Source organism: Neomonachus schauinslandi, chromosome 11 (assembly GCF_002201575.2).
Source record: "Neomonachus schauinslandi chromosome 11, ASM220157v2, whole genome shotgun sequence".
In the NCBI taxonomy this organism is placed as follows: domain Eukaryota; kingdom Metazoa; phylum Chordata; class Mammalia; order Carnivora; family Phocidae; genus Neomonachus; species Neomonachus schauinslandi.
In genome coordinates, this window is record NC_058413.1 from 52,149,864 (window position 1) to 52,164,909 (window position 15,046).

Below are 15,046 nucleotides of genomic sequence, written 5' to 3' on the forward strand. Positions count from 1 at the left end.
AAGGGTGATGTTGGATGGAAGACTGGAGGATAGGCTAGAGAAGAGCACATAGATATAAGTAGTTTTAGATGTTCCAGTTTTTATGTTGGGTGGTGGGTTCAGTAGTTATATTATTAAAAATAACTTGAAGGAAATTTTGTCATATGCTTCAACATGGTGATCCTTCAGGACATTATGCTTAGTAAAGTAAGCCAGTCACAAAATGACAAATGCTTATATTTGTCTTCCACTTATATGAGGTACCTAGAGTAGTCAGAATCACAGAGACAGAAAGGAGAATAGTGGTTATCAGAAGATGGGGCAGAGGGGGAGAGTAGGGAGTTGTTATTTAATGGGCATAGAAGTGTCTTGTAAGATGAAAAAGTTCTGGAGATCTGTTAGAAAGCAGTGGGAATATTACTTAGCACTACTGAACCATATATTTAAAAATGATTAAGATGGTTAATTTTATGAGTTTTTACCACAATTAAAAGTAATTTTTAAAAATTAAAAGTAGTCCATGCATGACTAATGATGGGAATATTCATTAGAGATTCTGATTAACTCATTTTCCCCCCTCTACTTGAGCTTCAAAAATAAAAGCAAGAAAGCAATTCCTAAGACACAGACTTGCCTTTTCAAATAGTAAGACATATCATAAGAATAGACAAATAGACCAGTAGAACAAAGTAAAGATCTCAGAGAGAGATCCCTGTATAATGGGGAACTTAATATACAATAAAAGCATAGGGGAGCCTGGATGGCTCAGTCAGGTAAGCATTTGACTCTTAGTTTCGGCTCAGGTCATGATCTCAGGTCATGATCTCAGGGTTGTGAGAGTGAGCCCTGTGTCAGGCTCCGTGCTCTGCTTGGAGTCTACTTGAGATTCTCTCCCCCTTTGCCCCTCCCACTCATTCTCTCTCTCAAATAAATAAATAAATCTTAAAAAAACCATAATAAAAGTGTAACCACCAATCAGTGAAGAAAATATTTATTGTTAAGTAGATTGTATTGAGAAAACTGACTCACCATACGGAGAAATATTAAAACTAGATACCTGTATCACACTGCATACAAAGTGGACTAAGGATAAATTAAAGATCTAATTATGAAAGGCAAAACTATGAAGTTAATAAAAATTATGTAGATAAATAACATAAAAATATGATAAATTTGATTATTAAGATTAAGGGGGGGACCTGGGTGGCTCAGTCGGTTAAGTGTCTGACTCTTGAGTTTGGCTTGGTTCATGATCTCGGGGTTGTGGGATTGAGCCCCCACGTCAGACTCCATGCTGGGTGTGGAGTCTACTTGGGATTCTCTCTCTCCCTGTCTCTACCTGCCCTTCACACCCCCCTGTGCCCTCTTTAAATAAATAAATAAATACTTTTAAAAAAAGATTAAGGGGATTTGTTCTGTAAAGGGGACCATAGGCAAAGTTAACTGATAGCAGAATAGGAGTTTAGTAATGATTAAAACTGATGATAATTGATATTCTAGACTAACAAGCTGGATATGTCCAACTGCTGGCAGGGATCAGAGGCTTTAGGAACTTTTGTGTATTCTTTGTAGATATGAAGATGGGGCAGGTATTATGGGGAGAGCAGCATGGCACTATTCAGTCAGATGGAATATATACATATCTTGTGACATATCCTAAAGGGGCATGTGAGAAGGTATTGATTTAAATGTTAATTATGGGCGCCTGGGTGGCTCAGTCGTTAAGCGCCTGCCTTCGGCTCAGGTCATGATCCGGGGTCCCGGGATCGAGCCCTGCATCGGGCTCCCTGCTCCACAGGAAGCCTGCTTCTCTCTCTCCCACTCCCCCTGCTTGTGTTCCCTCTCTCGCTGTGTCTCTCTCTGTCAAATAAATAAATAAATAAAATCTTTAACCAAAAAATAAAAAAATAAATGTTAATTATGGCAGTTAATTGAAGAGTTGGAGGCAGTCTGGGTATTTGTATCTGAATAAATAAGTAAAATGTGGTGGATGCATATCATGACTCTGCATTGCAGTTAAAAGCAACACATTAGGTTTACCTGTAACTACATGTGGATCTTAAAAGCAGAGTACTGAGTGGAAAAAGTAACAAAGAGAAAGACACAGTGCCAACTAATAAATCAAAACACATGCACAAAAAATAGTTTGTAAGAACAGATACAAACAAAAATATACATGTTAAACACATTAAATGTCTATGGGGTGAAGAATGGGACTAAAAAAGAATCAAAGCAAAATGGCTCCCCAGAGAATGTTGTGTAAAGGAGAGACACTGGGATTATTGTCAAATAGTAGAAACATGAACTGTTTGAGATTAGCTACCAGAGCTTTAAAAAAAATGCTTCTTATGGGCATGCTGAGAAATGATGGAATTAATTGATAAGGCTCTGTTTCTCTCAAACTGAATGAAATTTTCTGTTTTTCCCTAGTGCTAGTTGGCAACCCAGACTTTCAGTTGGCACACATGACCCTGAGTGGAAAAACACTAGTTCTATTCTCCTAGACCAGGTCTCTCAGTAGGGAGACTATTCACATTTTGGGCCCGATGATTATTTTTGTGGGGGATTGTCATGTGTAGGATGTTTAGCAGCATGCCTGGCTTCTACTTACTAGATGCCACTAGCATCACCTCTCCTGATCATCACAACCAAAAATGTCTCCAAACTTCATCACATGTCCCCTGGGGAGGAAATTCACCCCCTATGAGAAGCACTGCCAGAGAGCAGCGTGGATGCTGCCAGCCATTAGGCTGATTATGAGCAAGTATGCCAATCCACTGGTTTCACTATGAAAAGTATCAAACATCTTTTTGTAACTTAGGAGGTCAAGTCCATCCTAAACGTTAAAAGAACTGCGTCTAAATTAACTGCTATTTAGGAGCAAAAGGTCCTACTGTTTTCTGTATTTAAATTTCAGGGTACTGTTCTTTTCAGTCATAGCAACAGTAGTATTACCACCTTAAGCTGCTTATAGTTGCAATTTGTTGATATTTAAAAAAAATACTTTTCTCGTCTGGTATCTCATCGGAACCCCACAATGGCTTTATTCGGTAGTAAGGATAGGGATATACCTCCATTTTTCAGATTAGTAAACCAAAGTGCAGAATCCTGAAGAGATTTGGTGGGAGCACATGACCATTAAATTGGGGAGTTGGACATAAAACCAAAATCTGGTTCTTGGTTAAGTACTCTTCTCATATGAGCACTCAACCATTTTTTGAGGTTTCTCAAAAGCTCCAGGAAATTGTCAGTTTCTGCCATGGTCATTTCTGTTTTTAACTCCCCTGATTTTTCCTTCTTTTTTTTTTTTTTTTTAATTTTTTATTCTTATGTTAATCCCCATACATTACATCATTAGTTTTAGATGTAGTGTTCCATGATTCATTGTTTGTGCATAACACCCAGTGCTCCATGCAGAATGTGCCCTCCTCAATACCCATCACCAGGCTAACCCATCCTCCCACCCTGATTTTTCCTTCTTTAGTGACTTTTGCCTAGGTCCATCATATTGCCTTCTCAGACTTTCCAGGGTTTTATCAGAAACTCAAAAGTGAATGGGTGCCAAGGAGGCAGGACTTGGGAGACAGAAGATCTGGATTAGAAACTAGCCCAGGCCCAGCTTGCTTTTTGGCTTCTCTGTCGCTCAGTTTTCATCATCTGTTCAGTCTAGTATTACTCACTCCTTAGCTCCCACCGGGATGTTAGGGGAAGGAGTAAGTTTATGCCTGGAAAAGTATCTATCCTATTTTTAAAGATCTCCAGGGAGAAGCTTTCATCATTTCTGTTACCAAAAACAGTATCTTTTTAAACTCCTGTCCCCTGAACTGCAGTTCCCTTGTGGGATGGATGAATGGCAAAATCTCCTACCTAGAAATCTTTAAAGTACTATAGATTTTTCTTAGACCAACACATTAAGAGGGTTACTGGGATGTGACTAGAGAATATGGTCTAAGATGGTAAAGGGTGGTAATCCACTTTCTATTCGAAAGAAAAACTTTCTTCCCCAGAGTATAATAAAAACTTCTCTATGTGTAATGCATACATCAGCCTTCTCTGAGCCTTGCCTACTCTTTAGGCTCATTTCTCACACCTCCCTCCTTATTTGTACTTTTTCAGACATACCATGTTCCCTCATCTTGAACACTCACTCATCGTGATGCCTTTACTTTCACCTACTAGGCCATCAGGACAGAGGTCAAAGGTTGCTTTGTTCAGGAAGCCTTGGTTCCCCCATGTTGAGTGAAAGCCTCTCCTCCACTTTCTGGGCCACCAGGGCTTACTCCATTATAGCATTTATCATACTGCATTATAATTGTTTTTTTTCTCCTTGGTAGTCTTAAGTTCTTGAGAAGGTTTAGTTTTTTATCTCTGGATTCTGCAGTCCTTAGTATGGTGCCTGGTAGGGGATCAGTAAATGTTTGTTAAATTATTTCTTGACTGACTCTTGCCTGGAGAGAAGACTTGGGGAAAAAGACAAAATTTTAGGTATTAGAAGAGTAGTCATAAGAAACGGGAAGTAAATGTACTGTGTGCCTCTCTGAAGGACAAGAGTTGGATCCAGAGGCAGAAAGTACACGAAGGCAGATTTTTCAGGTAGGCATCAGGGAAGAACTATCTAGCACATCTATTAGCAATGGAATGGTCTGCCTCATGTGGTAAGGTGACTGTTTGCAGGGGCATGGTAGGAGGGAATTGAAAACCAAGTTTCTGCCCTATAGGGTATTCTAGCAATGTGTGGGGTCATACTTGTTCACAAGAACTACACTGCATTTATCTCCTTACTGGGCCTCTGGACAATCTTCAGATAACTGAAGGTAACAGCTATGCCTCCCTGTAGTTCTCCAGGTCTATTGTCCTAGTGCCTTCTGCTGTTCATTATGTAATTTGGTTTCTAGACCCTTTGTAATCCTGGCTGCTCCCTTATGGCCATGTTTGTCAATGTTCTTTGTACAGTGTGGTCCCAAGACTTAATTGTAGGGCCCTAAGAATGCTTTGACAGAGCAGAGAACAGGAGAGCTGCTGCCTCCTTCATTCTGGGCATATTCCTAGTTAAGCAGCATAAGGGTGCCTTGGCTTTTTTGTCAGTGTCCCTGCTGGCATATATTCCCTGGCAATTTGTGGTCAGCTGAGACCCCTAGATCTGTTTCACATGAACTGCTATTAAGCCACTCATTTTTCCATCCTATACTTGGGTAGTTGGTTGGGTTTCATCATATAGTTTTCGTTCTTCATTTCAGCTTACTGGCTCATAGAATGTTAGAGCTAGAAGAACTGCAGAAACAAGCTTTATTCATTTTGGATCTTGCTTCTTTTGTCTTCCATGCTCACTGTCTTGTTCTCTCCCAGCTCCTACTAAACTTTTTGCTGTCCACAGTTTGGTAAGCAGATCTTCTGTATTTTCATCCAAATTATTCATGAAAATATTGACCAGAGCTGTGAAGCATATCCTAGGCACCTTCCTCCAGTTGACCTCTGTCCATTTATCAGCATTTTTCCCCAAGCTGATTGTTCTGTTAGCTGCGAGTCTCTTACTTTGCTCTACTAGCTGGACTTGCAGTTTTCAGTTCATCCTTTATATTCCTTTTCAGCCAAGATGGTGGGTGATCACTACCCACACAACATAGAGCAATACAGAAGTGATGAGAATCCTGAAAGACAAAAGTGCCAAGCATGGCAGACCAGCAGGGCACCTGGTGCCCAGGGGAGGATGTGATATGGGAGCTGTTTTCTGGTTTTTCATGAATTCTAGTTTCTGAGGTGAAAAAAAAATCTGAAAGTCCATTTAAATATGGTCTAGTCTTATTGTTAGCGCCTAACATCATCATTTCAACTGTATAGTCTTGTGGAGAGATAGGTGGGATGTAGCTATTCTTAACTTTCCAGATCACAGAAGCTGGGATTGTCCCTCAGTAAATGTTTGCAATGAATCAATGAACAGGTTTCAGGCTAGTCTTCACTTTAGTTTTGTATTTGTAAAATCAGGGAAAGAAAGGTGAATGGCTTTCAGTTTCCCCCTTCAGCTGGCCAAATCCAAGCCCCCTCAGAAACAGCCAGAGTTGTCTCTTCCAGGCAGTCTTCGCTGATGGTTTCTGCTCGCACTGCTACATCTTTCCTCTGAACTCTCATGTCAGTACTTGATGCTTTGCTGCTTCTACTCAGTGGCTGTTCAATTCATGTATTTGTCTCACCATCCTAAATCCTGGGAGTGAAGTTAGGGGCAAAGCTTCCCATTACTTTGTACCAGCATCAGGCACAAGCACTTGAGCAAGTTATTGAACTTAATTTGTCTGCGTGAAGTGTTGCCAGCAGATGGCACCAGAGTCCCTGACAGCATTCTGAAAATCTTGGGTAACTTTCAGCAATTTACATATTGCCAAGCTTGCCACTAAAATGCCTTCCTTAATGAGGAAGCTTCAATTTACTTATTAAGCAGAATGCTAATAAATACTGCATTAGAAATAAAGAAATTAACCAGGCAAAATTGTAACTTACCAGTTTTCACATGGGAGGCTGTTCTGTTCACTGGCCCCTCTGCTTTGCCCCTTGTCAGGCCCTGCTTTCTAGGCCCTGAACAGAATCTGGCTTTCAAGCCTACCTAATGGAGTGTGTCTGGGTACCTGAAAGTGACCTCAAGTCCTTGGTTTGTGTTTTTAGATAATTTATTTTTCCTGGAAAGGACAAATTAAACATTATAAAGAAATTGCTATAGCCCTACCACATTTTTCCCCCTGGAGGTTTTGGTGATTTTTTAAAAAATTGGAGTATGGTTGGCACACAGTTTTACATCAGTTTAGGTGTACAACATATTGACTCAAGTCTATATGTGATGCCATGCTTGCCACAAGTGTGAGCATAGCATCCATCTATGACCATACAGTATTACAATACAATTTACTGTATTCCTATGGTGTACCTTTTATCCCCATGACTTATTCATTCCGTAACTGGAGTTCTGTATCTCCTACTCACTTTCATCCATTTGCCCATCCCCCTGTCTCCTTCCCCCTGGCAGCCTTCAGTTGGTTCTATTTATGGGTCTGTTTCTGCTTTTTTTTGTTTGTTCATGTATTTTGTTTCATTTTTTTATTCCACATATAAGTAAAATCATATGGTATTTGTCTTTCTTTGTCTGAATTCCCTTAGCATAATACCCTCTAGGTCTATCCATATTGTCACAAATGGCAAGATCTCCTCTTTCTATGGCTGAGTAATATTCCATTGTATATATAAACCACATCTTTATCCCTTCATCTACGAATGGACACTTGGGTTACTTCTGTATCTTGGCAACTATAAATAACGCTGCAGTAAACGTGGGAGTACATATGTCTTTTCAAATTAGTGTTTTGGTTTTCTTTGGGTAAATACCTAATAGTGGAATTACTGGCAGTTCTATTTTTAATTTTTTGAGGAACCTCCATACTGTTTTCCACAGTGGCTGTACCAATTTACATTCCACCAACAGTGCACAAAGGTTCCTTTTTCGTTATACCCTTGCCAACACTTCTCATTTCTCGTGTCTTTGACTATAGCCATTCTGACAGGCATGTGATGATATCTCATTGTGGTTTTGACTTGCATTTATGATTAGTGACGTTGAGCACCTTTTCATGTATGTCTTCTTTGGAAAAATGTCTGTTCATGTCTTCTGCCCATTTTTTAAATTATTATGTTAATCATCATACATTACATCATTAATTTTTTTTTTCAAGATTTTATTTATTTTATTTGAGAGAGAGAGAATGAGAGACAGAGAGCACGAGAGGGAAGAGGGTCAGAGGGAGAAGCAGACTCCCTGCCGAGCAGGGAGCCCAATGTGGGACTCGATCCCGGGACTCCAGGATCATGACCTGAGCCGAAGGCAGTCACTTAACCAACTGAGCCACCCAGGCGCCCTACATCATTAATTTTTGATGTAGTGTTCCATGATTCATTGTTTGCCTATAACACCCAGTGCTCCATGCAGAACGTGCCCTCCTTAATACCCATCACCAGGCTAACCCATCCCCCCACTCCCCTCCCCTCTAGAACCCTCAGTTTGTTTTTCAGAGTCCATAGTCTCTCATGGTTCATCTCCCCCTCCGATTTCCCCCCCTTCATTCTTCCCCTCCTGCTATCTTCTTCTTCTTCTTCTTTTTTTTTTTTTTTAACATATAATGTATTATTTGTTTCAGAGGTACAGGTCTGTGATTCAACAGTCTTACACAATTCACAGCGCTCACCATAACACCCCTCCCCAATGTCTATCACCCAGTCACCCCATCCCTCCCACCCCCACCACTCCAGCAACCCTCAGTTTGTTTCCTGAGATTAAGAATTCTTCATATCAGGGAGGTCATATGATACATGTCTTTCTGTTCTGCCCATTTTTAATCAGATTATTTGTTTTTTGGTGTTGAGTTGTAGAAGTGCTTTATGTATTTATGAATATTAACTCCTTATTGGATATATCATTTGCAAATATCTTCTCCCATTTAGTAGGCTGCCTTTTTATTTTGTTGATGGTTTTATTGCTCTACAGAAGCTCTTTTTTTTTTCATTTCATTTCATTTATTTATTTGAGAGAGAGAGAGAGCAAGAAGGGGGGGGAGCAGAGGGAGAGGGGCGGAGAGAGAATCTCCGGCAGAGACTCTGTGCTGAGTGCAGAGCCCGATGTGGGGCTCAATCCCAGGACCCTGAGATCATGACCTGAGCTGACACCAACAGTTGGACACTTAATTGACTGAGCCACCAGGTGCCCCTCTACAGAAGCCTTTTATTTTGGTGTAGTCCAAATAGTTTAGTTTTGCTTGTTTCCCTTGGCTGAGGAGACATATCTAGAAAAACGCTGCTATAGCCAATGTCAAAGAAATTACTGTGTTTTCTTTTAGGAGTTTTATGTAGGTCTTTAATCCATTTTGAGTTAATTTTTGTGTATAGTTTAAGTGGTCCAGTTTCATTCTTTTGCATGTAGCTGTCCAGTTTTCCCAATGCCAGTTATTGAAGAGACAATCTTCACTCCATTCTATATTCTTGCCTCCTTTGTTGTAGATTAATTGCCCATATAAACATGGGTTTATTTCTGAACTCTTAGTTATGTTCTGTTGATTTATGTGTCTACTGTGCTTACTTTGGCAGCACGTATACTAAAATTGGAATAATTTATATGTCTGTTTTTATTCCAGTACCATACTGTTTTGATTATTATAGCTTTGTAGTATATCTTGAAACCTGGCATTATGAAGCCTCTAGCTTTGCTTTTCTTCCTCAAGATTGCTTTGACTCTTTGGGGTCTTGGCAGTTCCATACAAATTTTAGTAGTTTTGTGAGAAATGCTGTTGGTGTTTTGGTAGGGATTACATTGAATCTATAGATTGCTTTGGGTGATATGGACATTTTAATAATATTAATTCTTCCAATCCATGAGGATGGCATATCTTTCCTTTTGTGTCATCTGCAGTTTCTTTCATCAGTGTCTTACAGTTTTCAGAGTATGGGTCTTTCACCTCCTCAAGTTTATTCCTAGGTATTTTATTCTTTTTGGTACAATTGCAAATGGAATTTTTTCTTATGTTCTCTTTCTGCTACTTTTTTATTAGTGTATAGAAATGCAACAGATTTCTGTACATTAATTTTGTATCCTGAAACTTTACTGGGTACATATATTCCTTCTGATAGGTTTTTGGTGAAATCTTTAGGGTTTTCTATATACTGGTATGTCATCTGCAAATAGTAATAAAGTTCTTCCTTACCAACTTGGATGCTTTGTTTCTTTTTCTTGCCTGCTTGCTGTGGCTAGGACTTCAAATACTATGTTGAATAAAAGTGGCAAGAGTGGACATTCTTGTCTTGTTCCTGATGGTGGAGGAAAAGTTTTTGGTTTTTCTCCTTTGAGTATGATGTTGACTATGGGTTTTTCACATATGGTCTTTATTATGTTGAGGTATATTTTCTCTACCCCTACTTTGTTGAGTTTGTATCATGAATGGATATTGCTTTGTCACATGCTTTTTCTGAATTTATTGAGATAATAGTATGATTTTTATCCTTCATTTTGTTAATGTGGAGTATGCTTTGTGAATACTGAATCATCCTTGTAACCCCAGAATAAGTCCCACCAGCTCATGATGCACTATCCTTTTAATGTTTGTTGAATGTGGTTTGCTAATATTTTGTTGAGGGTTTTTACATCTATGTGTATGCCGGATATTGGCCTGTAGGTGTTTTGTTTGTTTGGTTGGTTTTTTGTTTTTTGTAGGGTCTTTGTGTGGTTTTGTATCAGGGTAATGCTGGCCTCATAGAATGTATTTGGAAGCTTTCCTTTTCTTCTTTTTCAAATAGTTTGTGGAGAATAGGTATTAACTCTTTAAATAGTAGGACTCACCTGTGAAGCCCTCTGGTCCTGGACTTTTGTTTGTTGGGACGTTTTTGATTACTGATTCAATTTCATTACTAGTAATCTGTCTGCTCAGATTTTCTGTTTCTACCAGATTGAGTTTTGAAAGATTGTATGTTTCTAGGAATTTATCTACTTCTTCTAGGTTGTCCAGTTTTTTGGTATATAATTTTTTGTAGTGGTCTCTTACAGTTCTTTGTATTTCTGTGGTGTTGATTGTTACTTCTTTCTTCATTTCTAATTTTATTTGGGTCCTCTTTTTCTCTTCTTGTGTCTGGCTAAAGGTTTATCAATTTTCTTTATCTTTTCAAACAACCAGCTCTTGGTTTCATTGATCTTTTGTATTTTTTTTTTTTTTTTGGTCTCTATTTCATTATAACCCCACCACTTTCAATATGTTGATTCTTTTGGTTGCCTTATTGTAGTCTTTGCTCCCTTATTACATTTGACTTTATGCAATTTTGATCACATGAAGACCTAGTGAGAGCTCTCATTTACTGAATGCTTACTATGAATTATGCACTCTGCTTGTTTTTTTTTTTAAGATTTTATTTATTTGACAGAGAGAGAGATAGTGAGAGCAGGAACACAAGCAGTGGGAGTGGGAGAGGGAGAAGCAGGCTTCCCGCTGAGCAGGGAGCCTGATGCGGGGCTCAATCCCAGGACCCCGGGATCATGATGTGGGCCGAAGGCAGACACTAAACGACTGAGCCACCTAGGCACCCCTCTGCTTGTTTTTTTTATATAAAAGAGCTAGTATATTGAATATTTACATTATATTTAATACATTATTTATATTAAATGCTTATGTTTTTAGCATTGTTCCAAGAGCTTTCCATGCATTAATTCACTTTATCTATACAATCTTTTTTTTTTTTTTTAAGATTTTATTTATTTATTTGACAGAGAGAGGGAACACAAGTAGGCAGAGTGGCAGGCAGAGAGAGAGGGAGAAGTAGGCTCCCCGCGGGGAGCCCGATGCGGGGCTGGATCCCACGACCCTGGGATCATGACCTGAGCCGAAGGCAGACGCTTAACCAACTGAGCCACCCAGGCGCCCCTCTATACAATCTTTTGAAAGTAGATACTGTTAATCCCATTTTACAGTTCAGAAGACTTAGGTTTATCAGAGTTAAATGACTTACCTAAGATAATACAGTAAATAGCTATATTGGGATTCATATCTAGATCTCTTTAATTCTAAAATTTCCAGTCATTTCACTATATCATTCTACTTTATTTATTCATTCTTTAATGATTTCTATTTGAACTTCTAAAAAACATCTAAAGAGGGGTGCCTGTCTGGCTCAGTTGGTTTGTGGGTTTGAGCCCCATATTGGGTATAGAAATTACTTAAAAATAAAATCTCTAGGGGCTCCTGGGTGGCTCAGTTGGTTAAGCGTCCCAACTCTTGATCTCAGCTAAGAGTCCAGTATTGATCTCAGGGTTGTTGAGGTCAAGCCCCATCTTGGGCTCCATGCTGGGTGTGGAGCCTACCTTAAAAAAAAAAAAACCAACTTTAAAACAAAAAATTTTTTAAAAGCATCTAAAGATTAATAGAATCATTAAAGTTTGGGTTTGAGGGACGCCTGGGTGGCTCAGTCGGTTAAGCGGCTGCCTTTGGCCTGGGTCATGATCCCAGGGTCCTGGGATCAAGTCCCACATCGGGCTCCTTGCTCAGCAGGGAGCCTGCCTCTCTCTCTCTCTCCCTCTGCTTGTGCTCTCTCTGTCAAATAAATAAAATCTTTAAAAAAAAAAATAAAGTTTGGGTTTGATTTCTATTTTTCTCCTGCTGCTGGACTGTTAGCCCCTTGAGGACAGGGGTCCTAACTAGGGGGTCATGTTTATTTCTGCATTCTTCTTTCCATTAAATGCAAAATAAATACTCGATGTACCAGTGAATGAACACTGCCTTCGCTCTCCCAGGAAATCTGAGATACAAGGCTGCTTAATAGAACCTTAGCATGTTAGAACTTTAAAGGGGCTTGAAAAATCAAGTCAAACCTTTCCCTCAAGGAGGAAGGACCTCCTTAGGGTGACCCAGTGAGTTGGAAGCACACAGAACTAGGATCTAGGTCTTTTGGTCTTCTACTTAGCCATCTGGTTTGAAAGAACCTAACCCTGTCCCTAAATTGCTCCCTCTTTCCCTACTTTCCTTCTTCCTTTTCTTTCCTTTTTTCTCTTTCTTTCATGATGTGAGTTGAGTAGCTTTATACACTTAAAGTTTTAAGCCTCAGAGTTAACAAAGCAAGGCAAGACTTTTTTCATTCCTTTTACACTGATTTCTACTCCTGATTATGCCTTTATTCAACCCAGAATAGAATCCAGGTCCTTTGCCTCTCTCTGCACCCAAAGTATGCAGAGCTACAGCTCATGTAGAGAAAATTATCTTCACTAGATTCCTTCTTAGAACATGCTATTGATGATTGGTGAGGAGTGGGAAAAAGGCTGGTAGGGGACAGGCTGGTTTTTGTTCTGTTTTGTTTTTTTTTGGTTTTTTGGTTTTTTTGCAATAGCCAGGTTTTTGGAGGAATTCCTTTTTTTTTTTTTTTTTTTCCTCAGAGAAGACAAATGTAACCAGACTCTGTAATTTAATTCTTCTGTAGTCTCTGGTCCTGCTGTTTTGTAAGCAAATGATGTGAAGGCTAAAGACCCTGCAGCTCTTCTTTCCACATCTCACCACCATTTATTTACTCCCTTTGAATATCATGATTCCAGTTGTCTTATTCCCTAGTTTAAAGTTTTTTTTTTTTTTTAAGATTTTATTTATTTGACAGAGAGAGAGACAGCGAGAGAGGGAACACAAGCAGAGGGAGTGGGAGAGGGAGAAGCAGGCTTCCCACCAAGCAGGGAGCCCGATGTGGGGCTCGATCCCAGGACCCTGGGATCATGACCTGAGCCGAAGGCAGACACTTAACAACTGAGCCACCCAGGCACCTCTAAAGTATTTTTTTTTAAGATTTTTAAAAAATTTATTTACTGAGAGAGTGCATGCACAGGGGAAGGGGCAGAGGGAGAGAGAGAGAGAATCCCAAGCAGACTCCCCCACTGAGCACAGAGCCCAACATGGGCCTTGATCTCACAACCCCGAGACCCCATGACCTGAGCCTAAATCAAGAGATGGACACTTAACCAACTGAGCCACCCAGGCGCCCCTCTTATCCCCTAGCTTAAATAATATATGGTTTGTTACGATGTCCTTTCCTGGTCTCCTCCCATTATCTCATAGAATGTTACCTGGAGTGTTATTTGGGTAGCCATTTGTTAATACGTCCCAGTGCTCCCACACTTTTCATATAAGGCCAGACTGTTTTAGGATGTTTCATTCGGAGAGTTGGTTGGGGATTCCTGTACAGTAGAATGGGTAGTGAGACTACATTGTTCACTGACCATTAGCCTGCACCAGTGAGCACACAGAACCGTAAGCTCTAAAGCAAAGTGGGATCTGCTCACCATTCTCCTCTCAGTGTTTCTCTCTTTTTTTTTTCTCCTATGTAAAATAACACTAAAACACTAAGGCTTTTTCTTGCCACAGAGCAGTCTGTTAGAAGCTACAGGAGACAACTAAATGCTAAAAAGATGCTCTAAGGTACACTGTCCAATATGGGAGCCACCATTACCATATGGCTATTGAGCACTTGAAATGTGACTAGTCTCTCATGAGGTATGCCATAAATATAAGGTACACATCAGATTTCAAAGCCTCAGTACAAAAAAAAGTAAAAGATTTCATAAATAATTTTAATATGAAGTAAATGTTGGAACGATAATATTTTGGATGTATTGGATAAAATAAAATATATTATTTAAATTAATATCATCTGGGGGCACCTGGGTGGCTCAGTCGGTTGAGCATCTGACTCTTGATTTCGGCTCAGGTCATGATCTCGGGGTTGTGAGCTCGAGCCCCACGTCAGGGTCCGTGCTCAGCACAGAGTCTGCTTCTTCCTCTCCCTCTCCCTCTGCCCCTCCCCCTGTTCGCTTGCTCTCCCTCTCAAATAAATAAAATCTTTAAAAATAACACCAGTGTTTCTTTTTCCTTTTTTAAATGTCACTACTAGATAACTTAAAATTACATATGTGACTACCATTATGTTTTGATTAGGTAGCACTGGTCTAGAAATCCCCAAGTAAATACTTTCTCAAAAGTTTTTTCCGCTATGGAACTTTAGGAAACTATCATTTTCCTCTCTATAACTCGTCCCTGCACGTTCTTTCATTTTATTTGATGACATCAGGAAGAAAGGCTCCATTAAGTACTAATTACCTTTTTTTTTTTTTAAACACCTGCTACTCACCTGAGCAGAGTGACATCTAGTGAAAGCAGGGTGGTTGGTGGAGGGAGTTAGGAGGCACCAGGGAGTGGAAGACTGGTGATCAGTCCAAACTTCTGACTTAGAATCATTGTATACATTTGGAACTCTTCAGCTGATAAGTCCAAGTTCTGAGATACCCCTTACAGCAGAAACATGCCTCTGTTTTGGGTTCTAGTTTTGCTTTCTTCTCATGTATCTAAGTTTATTGAGGATATGTCGTGTGCTAGACCGTTTCCTAGCACATGGGAAACAGATGAATATGGCCTAGTCACTGCTCTCAAGGAGCTTATATTCAAATAATGAATTTGAAGCACACTCTAGATAAGCACTGTAATGATGGTAGAAAAGAAAGTGCTTTTGGAGCACTAGAAAGTTA

The 15,046-nt window shown here is 39.7% G+C and overlaps 1 protein-coding gene across 2 annotated transcripts in view; it reads left to right on the forward strand.

Moving 5' to 3' along the window:
* Positions 1 to 15,046, forward strand: part of RNF121 (ring finger protein 121) — an 83,898-nt gene that overhangs the window by 45,814 nt on the left and 23,038 nt on the right. The window lies entirely within an intron of this gene.